The sequence below is a fragment of the Dreissena polymorpha genome, chromosome 1 (assembly GCF_020536995.1).
Source record: "Dreissena polymorpha isolate Duluth1 chromosome 1, UMN_Dpol_1.0, whole genome shotgun sequence".
In the NCBI taxonomy this organism is placed as follows: Eukaryota; Metazoa; Mollusca; class Bivalvia; order Myida; family Dreissenidae; genus Dreissena; species Dreissena polymorpha.
In genome coordinates, this window is record NC_068355.1 from 133479464 (window position 1) to 133493250 (window position 13787).

General features: G+C 35.5%; 1 protein-coding gene across 3 annotated transcripts in view; it reads right to left on the reverse strand.

Moving 5' to 3' along the window:
* The window catches only part of LOC127850670 (mitogen-activated protein kinase 7-like), a 72950-nt gene that overhangs the window by 30202 nt on the left and 28961 nt on the right, over positions 1-13787 (reverse strand). The window contains exon 1 of one of the 3 annotated variants that reach the window (XM_052383884.1): positions 158-901. The exons of the other annotated variants lie outside the window; for them this stretch is intronic. The gene's annotated coding sequence lies outside the window, so the exon portion shown is untranslated. Of the gene's footprint in view, positions 1-157; positions 902-13787 lie in introns of those variants that run through there. 3 annotated transcript variants of the gene reach the window in all.

The window sequence follows — 13787 nt, forward strand, 5'->3', positions numbered from 1 at the left end:
CGGTAAGGACTCGTAATAAGAATGAAACTCATATAAGGAATGATTTCTATTAAGCATAAATTAACAAGGTCATTTTTCTTTTGAATCGATATTGGCAGTTTTGTGTCGTAACAACACTTTAAAACTGACTCACAAGTTTGCCAAGTGTTATAAACACCTTTTTGTTTTCTTGTTGTTTTCTGTACTTGAATTTCCTGAAATTGGTTGTCGTCAAAGCTGTAGTTCACAAATACTGATCTTTGATTGTCCCTTCGCACTTTTATCCACTTTTCCTTAAACACCAGAGAAGCAGTATATTAGGGCCACAAATTTACAAAATGTCTACTTTTCAGTTGTACACTGGTGTGTAAACAGCAGAAAACAAAAATGATTATTTTCAAAATATTTAAGTTTGTATTTAATATTTTCCGATGAAATTTGGCATACATGTACATATACTTTAGTATACAAACAATTGTATGTGTACTTTGGTGGTTGCAAAATATATAGTTATTGACTTACAGGAAAAAGATTTTTGTTGTCTGCTTAAAATTCAAATTTCCCTTTAAATGCTAAGCACCGCCCACTTGAAAGGTTATGAACTTCTCTCTTAGCTAGCGGATGTCTCAAATCAAGTTTACATGTAAATACAGATTCAACACTATACCAAATTACTGTCTGCTCAAACATGTGTTTCTGTTTATAAACACTAATGTTACCAGCAAATCACTGACAGATAAACCCAGCCCACTAGTTCATGTAGGTTAACATTTTACCACCGCAAAATCAAGAAAGTGAGATCCGGCTTTTAAGCCAGTTTATTCTTTGTCCAGTGACTGATGTTTTTAGGTTTGTACAATGTTTCTTTACAAAGTCTTTGAAGTCCATGACATGATTGTATTTCATTGGTATAGTTACATTTGGCTGTGATTTTCTTGCCAGAGAAATTAAAGTACACCATTGCCATGGAACATACTCTGGCGTTACTTTTTTGGCACGTTCAATAGTTGAATGGACTGAATCGCATTCCATTTGGGAATGGCCTGAAAGTAGAAATTTGTGGCTAATGGCTTTCAGGTTGGTACTTGTGATATGGTATACAAAAGTGGCGCAGTTACATACTGATTCCAATTTTGACCTCCACATTTATCAGAACAAGATGTGTTTGTGAAACACAATGTCCCCCTATATGACGTTTGACCTTGAAGGATGACCTTGACCTTGAACCTTCACCACTCAAAATGTGCAGCTCCATGAGATACACATGCATGTCAAATATAAAATTGCTAGCTTCAATATTGCAGAAGTAACATTACATGAGCAATTTTGACCCATATATTTGACCTAGAAGGATGACCTTGACCTTGACCTTTCACCACTCAAAATGTGCAGCGTCATGAGATACACATGCATGCCAAATATCACGTTGCTATCTTCAATATTGCAAAAGTATTCATAAAATAAGCGATTTGGGCCACATATATTTGACCTCTGACCTTGAAGGATGACCTTGACCTTTCACCACTCAAAATGTGCAGCTCCATAAGTTACACATGCATGCCAAATATCAAGTTGCTATCTTCAATATTGCAAAAGTATTCATAAACTAAGCGATTTGGGCCACATATATTTGACCTCTGACCTTGAAGGATGACCTTGACCTTGACCTTTCACCACTCAAAATGTGCAGCTCCATGAGTTACACATGCATGCCAAATATCAAGTTGCTATCTTCAATATTGCAAAAGTATTCATAAAATGAGCGATTTTGGCCACATATTTGACCTCTGACCTTGAAGGATGACCTTGACCTTTCACCACTCAAAATGTGCAGCTCCATGAGATACACATGCATGCCAAATATCAAGTTGCTATATTCAATATAGCAAAAGTTATTGCAAAATGTTAAAGTTGGCGCAAACCAACCAACAGACCAACAGACAGGGCAAAAACAATATGTCCCCCACTACTATAGTGGGGGACATAAAAATATTATTTCATTGACATTGCTTCTATGGCAGACAGATAATGTGTTCTTTAATAAGCATTTGGCAATTTCACATGCTCCCCGTTTACATTGGGTTTCATCCCATACATGACAGACAGCTTGCTTGTCTCCTAAGGAATATATAGTGAGGTTAAAGCAGCATAGTTTCCTTGAATAATAGAGTTCACTCACTAAAGAACATGGTGTTGTAAGAACTGCCTGCAGATCGAATGTTGCTACATACACAATCTTGTCTGTCTTAGCTCTTTCTTTATCCTTTGTCTTTTCTTCACATGCTCTTTCCTTTTGTACTTGATGTTCATCATATTCTTTTTGAAGTGTTTCATTTCCTGTGCCTGCTGCCTATCTTCTGTCATATAATGTACAGAAGGAGCACTGGTCCTTTTTAGGTTTAAAAAAAGATAAATTGTAATTTTCACAAAAAATCTTTCTATACAATGATTGTTTCACACTGGTTATTACTTTCTTTTCACGATCTTTGATATATAATTTCCACATTTGTTTAATGTTTAAGTCATGTGCTAGGTATTTTTTTCTTTGATGATTTTCGTGTGTAGTGAGATTCCATTTTTGGATATGATTCAATGTGTTTTTTTACAATTTCAACTGTACATGAATCTAATTTGTTTACAGATGGATCTTTTCCTCTCATATCTGTCGCAACAAATGCCCCATGTTTCTTCTTTTTATGTGGGAAATCAATTGTTTTCCTGTTGGATGTCCAATGTTTTCATAAAGAAGTTTCAACAAACGCGTTCTTTCCGGTCATTGTGTATCATGAAGTACTTCTGCGCTATAGATCTCATGCCTGTAACTTTCCTTTTTGTTGCGCTTTTTTCTACCATGTCACAGATATACTGTCTTTGACGCTCATAACTTCCCAAAGAAAAGTACAATTTAAATATGTCTTTCCGCTGCTCTTCTGTGAATTTCTCGCTACACTTGAAACAACATTTGAGGCAACTATGATGATGGACCTTTTTCGGGGCAACAACTCTCCAAGTTGCAGAAGCATATTCCTTCCCTTCACTTTTCAATAATTTTCTAACATTCCGCTTCCACTTTTCTGGGTTCCGTCTTTTTTTCGACTTGAATGCTTCTTAGGAGGACTTCTGTATGAAGCACGTTTGTGTGGGGTTGTTTCGACAGGCATATTTGCATGGCTTGATTATCATTTGGTGTGGAAGGAAGAGATTCCCTTGCAACCTCCCATGTAGGATCTGTGTCACGTTTAGCATCACTATCATTTGAAATTATATCAATGGCATCATAATGCTCCTGTCCTCGAAATGCTATGTAAGCTAGATTGATTACTTTCTCTGTTGTTTGTTCAGGTTTTATGTCAATCACTGGTTTTGATATTGAACTTGAATATATTCGAACAACACTTCCGTAATAGTTTGCTGTGGCCAAAGGAACAATGTCTGCTATGTCTATGGTAAATATCATTGTCCTCTTGTTTTCAACAATTCAAGTTGATTGACAAATTCCACCATAGGCCAAAAAAAATTATTAAAATGATTTTCGGATTTTTTTCTAAAAGTGTCAGGTAGGACAGAAAAAACAGAAGATTGGTGACCAAATATGCACTCATTTTAAAAATGTTATGGTATCAAGTTCTTTTTTACTAAGCAACCACAGTGATTTTTTTCAAACATGTTGATGTGCAAAATGATCATAATCAGACTGTAGGTCTTGATGTGCAGTTTTTAAATTAGTTTGAATTAAAAAAATATCTTAACTAGTTTAAAAGTTATGCAATTTTTTCGCTTGTGTTTAATTAACTTTTTGGTGATTTTTTTTAATGTTTTTTTTCACAAGGAATCCATATGTTGCATTAAAAATACTTTATCTCAACAAACAACCAATAAGCTATTGAGGTTTAAAAGAAACATTTATAGTTTATTGTCCAGTAAAAATCAATACCGCAGACAAATACAAATAGCATAATAAAACGCTTTTAAGGGGTTTCACTGGCCCAAAAAAAGTTGTCTCCACTTTATCTCGGTGTGAAAACCACCCGTAATTCATACTTAATCAATAAGGACAAACATTTAAGGAACCTTACTACACTGCAACTCCAATAAAGTGGTTGAAGGGGTCCAAAGATTGCGACCGTGATATATCCGGCGCGCGATATAAATTGTAAGGTTATGTATGCATGTATATGTATGCATTAGCATCGTTATGCAATCTCAAAACATGCTATTTACCTACCTTATTCAATTATGTGTTATATCCATATGTTATTCATTGGTATAACACAAAACATTATTCCTTGTGAGTATTTTTAAATGCATATAATTAAATTTGTAATCCGAAAAACATTGCCGAGTTGTATTGTTCAAGAAAGCATGCACAAAATTTAGACCCATGTACAAAATGATGTCATTCATTCTCATGAAAAGCATGGGTTTTAATAGTAGTGCATTTTGAAAAACTGAGTGATCTTTACCTCTAAATTAAAAGCAAGTAGTTTATACTGTATCTAACGCACACAGATTGTTGAGATAGGTCAGTATTGACTTGTGACATTTACAGTTATAATTGTGTACACCTTCATGCGTGCCACTGGTGCGTTTCGGCAGTTCAAAGCAAATTCAATACAGAATGGTAACTCCCAAAATCACCTGTGATGTTTGACAAGAGGTGCTATTGTTTATCGCAGTACACAGGTGTTAAAGTGATGTACAATGTAAGCAAACAATCTGGTCAAAACTTGATTATGAATGTTGGATTAAAGTTGGTGAAAAAAGGGAAAATTACTAGCTTGAAGCGGATTTTAATTCATCAAATTCTCAGATTAAAACATTTTATTTGGGGATTATGCTCGTCAGATTTTTGGGAGCCATAGCCCATTCGCGATATATTGGACAACGCGATATAACGGACCGTGATATATTGGAGTTGCAGTGTACATTAATGAATAATGGCATTTACTATATTTTTATTACTCTGAGAAGTATGTAAATACATAAATAACAATAAGTACCTTCATAAGTCTTAATATTAAAAGCTTTATTTTTATATAAATAACGTTTTTTCCACTTGATAAACCAGATAACCAACATAATATAATAACGTAAACAATAATGTAACAGAATGCTGCATAAATGTTTCAGAATTATTTACTAAAACCTAGAATCACACAAATATATTTCATATGAAAGGAAAAATAAATCAAACATCAGAAAAACAAGATGTGTTTGTGAAACACTATGTCCCCGTATATGACGTTTGACCTTGGAGGATGACCAAATATCAAGTTGCTATCTTGAATATTGAAATATTGCAAAAGTGTACATTAAATGAGCGATTTTGACCCATATATTTGACCTTTGACTTTGAAGGATGACCTTGACCTTTCACCACTCAAAATGTGCAGCTCCATGAGCATGTCAAATATCAAGTTGCTATCTTGAATATTGAAATATTGCAAAAGTGTACATTAAATGAGCGATTTTGGCCCATATATTTGACCTTTGACCTTGAAGGATGACCTTGACCTTTCACCACTCAAAATGTGCAGCTCCATGAGATACATATGCATGCCAAATATCAAGTTGCTATCTTCAATTTTTCAAGTTTTACTATAATTTCTTCATTTCTACACCTATTCACTTCAAATTGATACTGAACCTCTCTTATGACAATACGGTCAATCTCAGCTATGCATGGCCCCATTACCAACCCTGGGGCACCCCGCCCACATAGGCCACGCCCACCCAAAATTACCAGACATTTGATCTGATTTCAGACGCACTTTCAGCAATTTGTCCACTTGTTTCAATGACATGAAAAAACAGTTTCCATCTCCATTAATACTAAACCCTGCGCAGCTCATTACAAGCAAGAAGTGTGTCAAGTCGTCCTGTATGGGCTTTTCTGATCATAGCCTAGATTGTGTAATTATGTTGGCTGATTTTCTGTGCTCTATTTTAACCGCTACACTGGCTACCTTTCGTCTGTTTTGCAACAATATTATTTTATCTCTCAATTTCTTGGCAAGTACACTTTGACTTATTCTCCTTATATTATTTTTCTTTCAAATTTTCAATTTTTTGAAGTTCTTTTTCCATGAAGTTTCTCTTTGCTTTTTCATTTGCACAAGTCTCTTTTCTTTTGTCTTCAGCTTCTTAACATTGAATTCTTAATCAGTTGAATTGATCTCATCTTTGTTAGGATCATAATTTTCATCATCAGCACTATCTGCACGATCTGATTCACTATCACATTGGATAAGTTTCCTTTTAACTGCTTGCTTCTTTTTTCTACCAAGATCAGCTAATGAAATATCTTCAGAATCTGTAGTGTCGGAATCGTTGTCTTTGGTTTGCGTTGCTATCATAGGTCCAAAAAGTTCCTCTTGTGTAAATGTATGATAAACTTCTTCATCGGAACAACCTCGTCTTTTTTTTGTTAGGCAAATACCACCATAAATTGATCTATTGATTATACTGTTTAAATAAAATTAAAACTTATTTCTGTAAAAACTGTGAAATTAAAAGCTACCTTTTGTAACGTTAGTACATTTAAAGTATGTTCTTCTCGTGACTGCTCCCAGAAATAAATTACTACCATCCATGAGAGTTTTATAGGAAAGAAATCAACTCTTTCAAAAAGGATGCAAGTATTATATTTATTATTATGTTTTCATTGATTCCATAAATAACTGGTATATGAATTTAATTTGGTAATAAAAATATACTTACAGTTTTATTATTTTCCATCTCCTTATATGAATAACGTGTACAAAGTCATATAACTGTATAAAATCTCAGTATTTGCCTGCTCTCTTCACTTTAATAATCACCAAATGAATGCGCAAACATTTCACCCTCATAATTATCATCTGCTACACATTCATTTCATGTCTGCAAGAAGGTGTGCAGTAACATGTGCATATGGTTCCTTTTTGCACTGATATTTAAATTTTCCACACACCTTTGATGCAACACGGTACCATGTGTCATATGGTACCTTTTTGCACAAACAAATGTTGCAATTTTCACTAATGGTACTTTTATACATAGTCCTATATCTTTGGAACCTTACAAGCTACAGCTTAGATATTTTTACAGAATGTAGCTACAAAATCCTAATGAAATATACTAAAATGTCATTTTTGACCAAAATGTCATATGGTACATTTTTGCACCAATGGGGCATCATATACTCATACCAAGTTACAATGAAATCCGCCAATGCACTTCCAAGATATGGCTCCGGACACAAAAGTGCCGGACGGACGGAAAGACGGATGGACGGACAACGCCAAAACAATATCCCTCTGCCTATGGCGGGGGATAACAACAAGTGTTTACAGTGCCCCTTACTTTTAAGTGAGTAAAATGAGGATTCAAGTGCCAACCCTGTTGTTTTACGGATACTTAATTTTAAAATTTATCAATTGTTTAAATCATGTGATATAAAAGATCTGACACCTGTTGCCATTTCATAGTTACAGGTTAATACATGGCACTCAATAGCCATGTTAAAACATATTTATAACATACATCTAAAACTTTAAGCATGTGCAATCTGCAGAAGACTTTTTTTTTCATTACTAATGTGAAATAAACGACCGCTAGGAAATGGATAATGTGCCAGATGCCAACAAAACAGGATGCAAAGAATGATACTGGCACACTTTTGTGTATTCTGGGCATTTTCAAATCAATATAATAAACAAGTAAATTTGTAACTATTTACATTTGAATAGTAAGATATGTAATGCTGTGTTTATTAAACTCTTCCAGAAACTTTGCTCTGAACTGCAACAAGATTTGTAAGAAGTGGAATGAAACGTTAGGTTACTAGTGTATCAAGTGCATGAAAGAATTTCATGCACAATCTTTATCCCCTGCACTATTTGGATTTTTGATCTGACCCCTGGGTCAAAAGTTATGGGGGTTTGGGCCGGGCCAATCAGAGATATTCACTCAGTTTTTTAGGTTATTTTACTATAATTTCTTAATTTCTACACCGATTTGTCTTCAAATTAATACCGAACCTCTCTTATGATACCGTCAATCTCAACTATGCATGGCCCCAAAAACCAACCTTGGGGCACTCCGCCCACATAGGCCACACCGACCCAAAATTGCAGTTTTACTATAATTTCTTCATTTCTACACCAATTTACTTCAAATTGATATTGAACCTCTCTTATGACAATACGGTCAATCTCAACTATGTATGGCCCCATTACCAACCCTGGGGCACCCCGCCCACATAGGCCATTCCCATCCAAAATTGCCTTTTACTATAATTTCTTCATTTCTACACCAATTCACTTCTAATTGATACTAAACTTCTCTTATGACAATACGGTCAATCTCAACTATGAATGGCCCCATTACCAACCCTGGGGCGCCCCTGGGTAAAACATATGGCGTGGGGATACGCGTCGGCCTCTGCTGCGCCATTTCTAATTAATCAAATGAGCTAGTCAAACCTTATAATGTATCATCATATTAATTGAATGCAGATGCTAACAAATATTGCGATCTTAAATACTTTTTTAAAGGCACCATAGTGGGAAACTGTAAAATAATACAATAAACACTACATTTAATCATTTTAATGACTTAACAAGAGTTGTTTTGTATTTCTTATCACAAAAATTGATTACTGTCCTCATTGTGGCATGTTGTTTAAGTGGGCGTCACACTATGTAGCTTGCTAAAGATCAAAGTTGTACAATTAAATCCATAAAAAATGCATTTAATAAACAAGTTTCAGGTTATTCTTTAATTGAAAATTTAACTGATTATTTCACTACCTTACATTTTACACTGCACTATCGGTACTGACACTGCACTTTCGTTAAATCTTGTAACCGTATTGGCAGTTCTAAGTTTTATAACAAACCTTAATTGAGCTCTTATTTTATAGGTATTTGTTGGTCTTTTCGACACAATTCTTATATATAGCAACCACCTGTAGCAATGTATATTAATTTGTCACTAAATTGAAGACAAAATATGCTTAAATTAGTGTTGCTTTGGGTAATTTGTGTCGCCTGTGCTACGCCTGCTGCTTTATACTTCTCTCTTGCTGCCCCTATCAGCTTTTCAACACACATACATTTTTTAAATTAAATACATTTTTTATTCTAAGTCTTAAATATTACAGGCAAAAGCCTGCTGCGTAGCTGCATGCGTTGACCGCTAATTGTATTGGGGTTTTTTACATACAATAACCATATATTGATCAGACTCAAAAATTATCTGCCCGCGACATATATTATGGCGATGCATTCATAGAGCACTAGAGCTACATAGACATTTCGACAAATGCTATATAAAATGTATATGCATACCTCTGGAAGAAATACACTAGGAAAGTCATTATTTTGTAGCAAATTTTTACCAATTAAAATACAACTTTTTGGCTCTCATTTGATTTGCTTCTTGTTTTCTGTTTCCTGGCCTTAAGGGAATAAGCCAGTACCAGACTGGTTTACCACATAACGCGATAACTTATTCCAAATACAGTTTTGGTAAATATAACCCATCTAAATGTATTGCATAATCCCGATGCAATTATTGAATAAGATTAGGCACAAATGTATTTCCTTTGATCAATTCTAAATCTTATTGTTACTGTTATCCACATTAATACATAAACTTTTTTTAAAGCTTTATTTGTTGAAATAATTAACCCCAGCGCTGTTTTAGAGGTCTTTAATTTAAAGGGAGGTAAACCCTGAGAAAATAACACCCACATCAAGAACTGGTGTGTATTCACTAAATCCGGTCGCTAGCGGGCCATTTTAAATATTTGTCTGCAGCAGATATTTAGAGAAGAGCTATATTGTGTAGAGCCCCTGGTCTTGGTATATATATTTTGTTTTAAGCGTTTATTTATTATTTTTAATAATTCAATACTAAATAACAACAACCAGATTAACAAGGGCTGTTTGTAAAACATGCATGCCCCCCATATGGGCTGTCAGTTGTAGTGGAAGCCATTGTGTGAATACGCTTTTTGTCACTGTGACCTCAGGCTTTTTCCGCTCCATTTTGGGAAAACGCCACACTGGAATTTTGGGAATTTCGCGTCGTGAAAACCCCCATTTTGGGAAAAAAATTAATCGCAAAATTGGCTCAATTGGGAAAAATTATCGCATGTAAATTATTTAAAACAGTGTTTCTTATATTTCAAAGAAGCCGTTAACTGGTAAATAACGACTATTTTGATAACTTATTATTAAAATTTTACAAAATATTATGAACATGTGTGATTAGTGCAGGTTTTTTAATCTGAATTTGGGAAAAATTCCTAGTGACCTGAAAATCAATAGGGGTCATCTGCCAGTCATGATCAATGTACCTTTGAAGTTTCATGATCCTAGGCTAAGGCATTGATGAGTTAACATCCGGAAACAATTTCACTGTTTCGAGTCAATGTTACCTTGACCTTTGACCTAGTGACCTGAAAATCAATAGGGGTCATTTGCCAGTCATGATCAATGTTCCTATGAAGTTTCATGATCCTAGGCATAAGCGTTTTTGACTTATCATCCGGAAACCATTTTACTGTTTTTGAGTCACTGTGACCTTGACCTTTGACCTAGTGACCTGAAAATCAATAGGGGTCATCTGCCGGTCATGATCAATGTACCTTTGAAGTTTCATGATCCTAGGCTAAGGCAATGATGAGTTATCATCCGGAAACAATTTCACTGTTTCGAGTCACTGTGACCTTCACCTTTGACCTAGTGGCCTGAAAATCAATAGGGGCCATCTGCCAGTCATGATCAATGTACCTATGAAGTTTCATGATCCTAGACCTAAGCAGTGCTGAGTTATCATCCAGAAACCATTTTACTGTTTCGAGTCACTGTGTCCTTGAACTTTGACCTAGTGACCTGAAAATTAATAGGGGTCATCTGCCAGTCATGATAAAAGTACCTATGAAGTTTCATGATCATTGGCCTAAGTGTTCTTAGTTATCATCCAGAAACCATTTTACTGTTTCGAGTCACTGTGACCTTGACCAAGTGACCTGAAAATCAATAGGGGTCGTCTGCCAGTCATGATCAATGTACCTATGAAGTTTCACGATCCTAGGCCGAAGCATTCTCGAGTTATCATCAGGAAACTGTTTTACTGTATCAAGTCACTCTGACCTTGACCTTTGACCTAGTTACCTGAAAATCAATAGGTGTCATCTGCCAGTCTTGATCAATGTACCTATGAAGTTTCATGATCCTAGGCCTAAGCATTCTTGAGTTATCATCAGGAAACCATTTTACCATGAACAATTAACCTATGAAGTTTCATGATCCTAGGCCTAAGCATTGTTGAGTTATCCTCCGGACACCATTTTACTTTTTCAAGCCACTGTGACCTTGACCTTTGACCTAGTGACCTGAAAATCAATAGGGGTTATCTGCCAGTCATGATCGATGTATCTATGAAGTTTCATGATCCTTGGCCTAAGGGTTCTTGAGTTATCATCCGGAAACCATTTGACTGTTTCAAGTCACTGTGACCTTGACCTTTGACCTACAGGGCTTACTCTGCCATTCGCCAAATTAGCCAATGGCTACAAATAAGGAAATTTGGCTACACAAAATTCCATTTGGCTACAATGTTTTCTGCATGATCAACCATAAAATATCCCAAATAATAATAATTAAGACATAAAAAGGTAATTTTGGCTACAACAAATTTTGAGCCAGAGGGAGCCCTGACCTAGTGACCTGAAAATCAATAGGGGTCATCTACCAGTCATGATCAATGTTCCTATGAAGTTTCATGATCATAGGCCTAAGCATTATTGAGTTATCATCCGGAAGCCATTGTACTGTTTCGAGTCACTGTGACCTTGACCTTTGACCTAGTGACCTGAAAGTCAATAGGGGTCATCTGCCAGTCATGATCAATGTACCTATGAAGTTTCATGGCCCTAGGCCTAAGCGTTCTTGAGTTACATGTATCATCCAGAAACCATTCGGGTGGATGAACAGACCGACTGACGGGCATGTGCAAAACAATATACTCCCTCTTCTTCGAAGGGGGGCATAATTATTATAATTATCCAAATAATCAACAAATTTCAAATAATTATTTAATTTAAACCTCATTTGAGTTATTTAAACTACTGGCAGTAAAAAACTTTATGTATTCATATATTTATGGTATGTAAACTTGAACATTTAATTTAATTTTCATAAATTCAATTGTCTTTATTATTTTTTTACTTATTTTTTTCACTTTTTTTTTACAGACTAATTGCAATTTCTTATACCATTGACAAATTAGTTTTGACTTCAGTATTTCCAACCCTTTATTGATTAAGGTTTTATTTTTGCTAATGAAAGTAAAACAATTTGCATAAAAGACTTATTCAATTTTTATACCATAGGAAAAGTAGGATTTTCTTTGAATTTTTTTTTTCTTCATTAAAGCATTATTTTTGCTCATCAAGTAATACATTTCCCATTACAAACAAGTCTTCTACAAGTCACACTGAACATACAAAGGGTAATTTCTGCATGTCTGCGCACATTGAAAATAACAATAGTTCAACAAAAGCACATTTTAGAAAGCGTACTTACACTGAAGTAACAAAAAGTAATTTTAATAATCATAAGGTCAAAATTACAGAAAAAAATATTTGTGTTGTACATTACCATTCTTATTCTAGTTGCTCTGGTGAAAGACCTGCTTACTTTGACACTTCTCGTGTTGAAACAGATAATTTAAATGTCACAATTGCTGAACAAAATTACTGCATGCAACCAATCATTCAAAATTGCTTGAGTTCAAAAGCAACCATGTTGAATTACAAAAAATCTCAAAAAGTGTACTTACGCCGAAATAACTCGTGTGATTACATGTCATTCCAAAGCGAACAAGGGCTGTTTGTAAAACATGCATGCCCCCCTATATGGGCTATAAGTTGTAGTAGCAGCCATTGTGTGAATACGTTTTTTGTCACTGTGAATGGTGGTGGTGGTGGTGGGGGTGGTGGTGGTGGTGGTGGTGGTGGTGTAGTAGTAGTAGTAGTAGTAGTAGTAGAAGTAGTAGAAGTAGTAGTAGTAGTAGTAGTAATAGTAGTAGTAGTAGTAGTAGTAGTAGTAGAAGTAGTAGTAGAAGTAGTAGTAGTAGTAGTAGTAGTAGTAGTAGTAGTAGTAGAAGTAGTAGTAGTAGTAGTAGTAGTAGTAGAAGTAACAAGGGCTGTTTGTAAAACATGCATGCCCCCTTATGGGCTGTCCGTTGTAGTGGCAGCCATTGTGTGAATACGATTTTTGTCACTGTGACCTTGACCTTTGACCTAGTGACCTGAAAATCAATAGGGGACATCTGCGGGTCACGATCAATGTACCTATGAAGTGTCATGATCCTAGGCAAAAGCGTTCTTGACTTATCATCCGAAAATCATTTTACTATTTTGGGTCACCGTGACCTTGACCTTTGACCTTGTGACCTCAAAATCAATAGGGGTAATCTGCAAGTCATGATCAATCTACCTATGAAGTTTCATGATCCTAGGCATATGCGTTCTTGAGTTATCATCCGGAAACCATTTTACTATTTTGGGTCACCCTGACCTTGACCTTTGACCTAGTGACCTCAAAATCAATAGGAGTCATCTGCAAGTCATGATCAATCTACCCATGAAGTTTCATGATCCTAGGCATATGCGTTCTTGAGTTATCGTCTGACAACCACCTGGTGGACGGACCGACCGACAGACCGACCGACCGACAGACCGACATGAGCAAAGCAATATAACCCCTCTTCTTCGAAGGGGGGCATAAAAATAGTAGTAGTAGTGGCAGTAG